The following is a 5171-nucleotide window of genomic DNA, read 5'->3' on the forward strand; positions in this document are numbered from 1 at the left end:
ACTCTCGGACATGTTCTGGTGAGTGCGCTGAACCCTGGAGGCTGCAGCCACACTCAGCTCTTTGTTGTTTTCATTCTGCACAGGGAGGCAGGGTACTTTCCTGAGCCGGGGAGGAGGATTAGTGTTGCATGGCCTCCATCCCCAGCTGCACACATGACCGGCACCAGAGGAAAGCCCCCAAAGATGGCCCAGAGAGGGGAGCGCAAATGATAAAGGGAACAGGGCGAAACACGAACGTCAGCTTTCTCCAGCACTGAGGAATGTTGCAAGCCCTGTAAACTCTCCAAATGATCACAGTACAACACTTTCAACATCCCCCTTATTTCTGAGAAGCTAGCCTCTTGTTCTGCTACTTGTTTATGCAATGTCTCTTTCAGCTTCTTTCACTCATTGTCCAGCAGTACACACACTCTTTATCCTTCAGTCCTTATCCACATCAATAAATGTAATCAGTCCATCTCTTCAGTTAAAATCAAAATTACAATAAAAAAAATTAACTCGTGTTATCCCCAGCCCAAACATGTGCAAAGCACTGCATCCACTGGCAAACAGGGTACTGAACACGCCCTCTTCTGTTGGCTGGTTTTTAGTGCCAGGTGATGTCACTTCCTATAGAATACCATTGATCGTTAGTCGTTACAATTTACCAGCTGTTGGAGGATAGTGTTTCGGATTCTGTTTCTTTCCACAACCTCCCATTTGTTTTTAGTTTCCCAGCAAAGCAAATGATTTAAACAGCTTTTTTTCTGACACAATCAACCTTCAAAATGTCACAGAGTAAAAATGTTGGACAACAAAAATGGCTTTTTTTTCTCTATTAAGTTATCCTAATCACTTATTTTAGCAAATTCTCATGCAAATCCTCATCAGTTATGGATAATCACATCCATTCTGTTCTTTATCTCGCCACTAGCTGCACCTATAGTTGCTTCAAGTATATTACTCTGCATGCAAATTCACATCACATAGTGTTTATATTTCAGTTTCTTTATGGGTTAAACAAACAAGTTACAGTGTACTACTTAGAGTGTTCTAGAGGTGCACTTGGTGTATTTTTGAGCCTGGGAGTGAGCCATACTAACTGTTTCCCAGCTCGATTCATCCAGTTATAGGGGGGCTGGAGCCAATCCCAGCTGACACTGGGTGAGAGGCGGGGTGCACCCTGGACAGGTCACCAGTTTATCACAGCACTGACATGTGGACAAACAACCACACACACTCACATTCACTCCTACACGCAATTTGAAGCAAAAAAGCAAATAAGCCTATTTCCAAAAAGTCTAACCATACATTTAACTATATCTAACAAACTAACTATATTTTAGGCCAAAATAATAGAAAGACTTACATTAAAAATTATGTGTATTTATGGTTGTATTACTTTAAAAATAAAGAGAGAACAAGATTCTTATGCTGCGGAACCCAGTGAATTTCTGCCATTACTGAGCACATGCAATTCAAATCAGAATAAAACAAACTCATTAAATAAATCTAAACAAAATGTAGACATGGAAATGAGGAAGTTCAAATTATTTTTTACCTCAGGGTGTCATGTAAATGGTTAAATATTCCATTAATCTGTATAATATTTGTTAAGTGAGCTAGTTTGACAATGAGCTGTTACAGTTCCATGAAAAGACTGATGCATTTTTGTGAACTGGTATAATTGAATCACTTACAACATAACATGCAATCTAATTAATTTCTTGTACTATTGATCAAACTGCAACTAAATAACTGGGTTAATAATGTTTGAACATACAGATGGATAAGCCACAGTCTACTGAGACAGGCCATTCCTTGGTGTTATTATCTTCTCCCATTGTGCCAGGACAGCATGTCAGCAAAACCGGTATTTAAAGGAGGAGTCCGCAAATGTGCCTGCCAACAGGTATTTACCCTGGCAGAAATACTCTACAAATGAGAACTAGATGTTTAAAAAGTCAATCTCATTTCAAATTGGGTTTGCACACTTTTGCTCACATCTCTTCCAATAACATGTCAATAAAAACCAGTGGAAGGCTTTTTAGCCAGTCGCTTTATTTCTTATTAGATATTATTATTATTATTATTATTGTGCATACATGATTCAAAGCTATTGTTTATTCTGAACAGAGAACAAATAAAACAGCACAAAATTCTGCAAAGTTTTTCTCAACTTTCTGGTTTATCTGTACCAGCAATTTTGACAACTTCAAGGTCATAGTACCACATGCACCTGAACACTCTCCTATCAACTGAGTCTCTACAGTGTTATGGATTTTGTACTGTGTTTGCCCATTCCACTTAACAAGCCTAAGTCAGTCAGACCTGCTGTGAGCCTCACAGCTCGTCTCTGCAGAGGCCTGATGAGCAACACTGGCTCCATTTCTCCAGATTTCTTACTCATTCTGACACTAATCACATGCTCAGCCTCACATGTCAGGAAGAAAGTGGTTCTATTGTTTTGACCGACAGTATGAGGACAAAAAAGCATGACAAAATTACATCAACAACTGTTTTGCTTGTAGCACTAAATAAGTAGTGTCACTGCCTTCTCAATAGATCATATGTCTAAGTATAGAGTAACAAACACAGCCCCTGTGTAGCAGTACAGGAGAACAGCTGTTGCTGCTGTAGCAGTTAAAGGGTCGGGGCCCCATCTAGTGGCAAGTCTTTACACAAGCTGCCCGAGAAATATATGATTTTAGAATAAGAATAATCATTACAAGTTTGAAGTTGGCTATCAAAATTGTGGGCTATTTAAATAAGAAGTAAATCATGACAGCAATACTGTAGTGAAAAGAAAAACTCAAACGGTATTACGTCATGTTCCTTAGTTTTGGTTAAAAGTTCACTTGATGCAAAGTGACCAATTAAAACAGTAACATTCATGATTCAAAATGTTATGTAGACATGTTAACACAAGTAACATCAACTTATGTTGGTGCTTAGATTTGTATAACCTTTTTTAAAAAAAAACAGGAGATCAGAAAGGCACCGGGCCCAGACTGTGTGACCCCCTCTTGCCTGAAAAGTCTGTGCTGACCAGTTGGCTCCCATTTTCACGCAGATCTTCAAGAGATCACTGGAGCTTTGTGTAGTTCCCTCCTGGTTTAAATGTTCCACCAGCATCCCAGTTCCCAAGAACTGGAACTAAATGACTACAGACCTGTCACCCTGACAGCTGTAGTTATGAAGTGTTTTGAGAGACTGGTATTGGCCGACCTGAAGACCATCACGAAGCCCCAGCTGGATCCCCTGCAGTTTGCCTAGTAAGCAAATAGGTCAGTGGATGATGCAGTCAATATGGCATCCTGCAACATCTTGACTCACCAGGGACCTATGCTCAGCATTCAACACCATCATCCCAGACATCCTCTTCTCCAAACTAACCCAGCTCACCATGCCTGCCCCCACCTGTCAGTGGATTACTAGCTTTCTGACGGACAGGAAGCAGCAGGTGAGGCTGGGGAAAACCACATCCAGCACCTGGACTATCAGCATAGGTGCCCCCCAGGGATGTGTGCTCTCCCTGCTGCTGTTCTCCCTCTATACTAATGACTGCACCTCAGGAAACCCATGACAACACAAGGGTCATTGGCCCCATCCAAGACAGCAATGAGTCGTCTTGCAGATGGGAGGTTGAACAGCTGGCCCTGTGGTGTGGTCATAACAACCTGGAGCGAAAATGATAGTGGATTGTAGGAGGAGCTCCCCCACCTTATCTCTGCTCACTATACTCAGCAGCACTGTTTCAGTAACAGTGTCCTACAAGTTCCTGGGCTCCACAATCTCTCGGGACCTGAAGTGGACAACCAAGGTCCTGAGGTACAGTCATTGGTAAAGAGGGAGAACATCACCCAAAAGGTGCACCAGAGGATGAACTTCCTGCTCAGCTCAGCTCAGGAAGTTCAACCTGCCTCAGGAGCTGTTGATTCAGTTCTACAGAGGAATCACAGTCTGTTCTCTGCTCATCCATCACTGTCTGGGTTGGCTCAGCAACCAAACAGGACAGGAACAGACTCCAGCAGACAGTCAGGACTGCAGAGCAAATCATCGGTGCCAGGCTGCCCTCCATGGAGGACCTGTACACCTTACGGGTCAGAAAGAGAGCAGAGAAGACTTCTGCAGACCCCTCACACCCTGGATACAAACTCTTTGAACTCCTCCCCTCTAGATGGCGCTACAGGTCACTGTGCACCAAAACATCTAGACACAGAGACAGTTTCTTTCCTGGTCCATCACACTTATGAACAGTCAGTCTATGTTTAAAGGTCTGGCAGGATGATGTACACATCAGTGTGCAACAACATACAGATGTACCTTAGCTACAGTAGCTCTTTTAACTTGTTTACATGTATGTGTATACACTTTTGTCTGTTTTTTACTTGTGGTTTTGGCTTTATTCTGTTTTTATATTGTTGTGTACATCAGGGGCCATTGGGCTGGAGTCAAATTCCTTGTATTTTTTATCATACTTCAATAAAGTTCACGCTTATGCTTATGCTGCTTTTCATCAATATATTATCACATCTAATGTTTTAAAGTCTTTTTATACTTCCACAGTATTTGAGTTTGTTGTCATAAATATTTGTGAATCAATATTTATTCATTTTTACATCCAATGCAGATAAATTCTGAACAATGAACAACAATTCACTCCACAGATTTACCTAACAATTTCAAAATAATCAAATATTCCGATGTGGGCTAACTGTAATCACAAGAAAATAAATGTACTGACCTCTCCTTTCTCACAGAATCAAAACCATGTCACATCATTCCATCTCTAAATGGACAGTGTCAGTTTGTCGATGTTTTGTCGCCACCAAGTGACGTTTCTCTGTCAGCATTGCAATAATTCACCTGGCTGTAAAATTCGCGGGCACGTGGGCGCGTGTCATCAAAATTAATCTACCTAGTTATTGTGACTGTTAATCCTGTTTGAGACACGGCCCACGACCTAGTCACAGTCTCATCTTCAGACTACCAAAATTTCGAGAATACCGATCGCATGGCGCGTCGTGCGTGCGTGGGGGCAACCCCGTCTCAGCTTCCATGTGATGACAGCCCCGTGAAACATTTGCGTGGGAGTTCCCTCCACCGACAAGTCGGTGTACAGCACGTCTCTCTCTCTCTCTCTCTCTCTCCCTCTCCTACTCCCTCCCTCTCCCTCTTTCTCCCTCTCT

Source organism: Monopterus albus, unplaced genomic scaffold, assembly GCF_001952655.1.
Source record: "Monopterus albus unplaced genomic scaffold, M_albus_1.0 scaffold39.1, whole genome shotgun sequence".
Taxonomy (NCBI): Eukaryota; Metazoa; Chordata; class Actinopteri; order Synbranchiformes; family Synbranchidae; genus Monopterus; species Monopterus albus.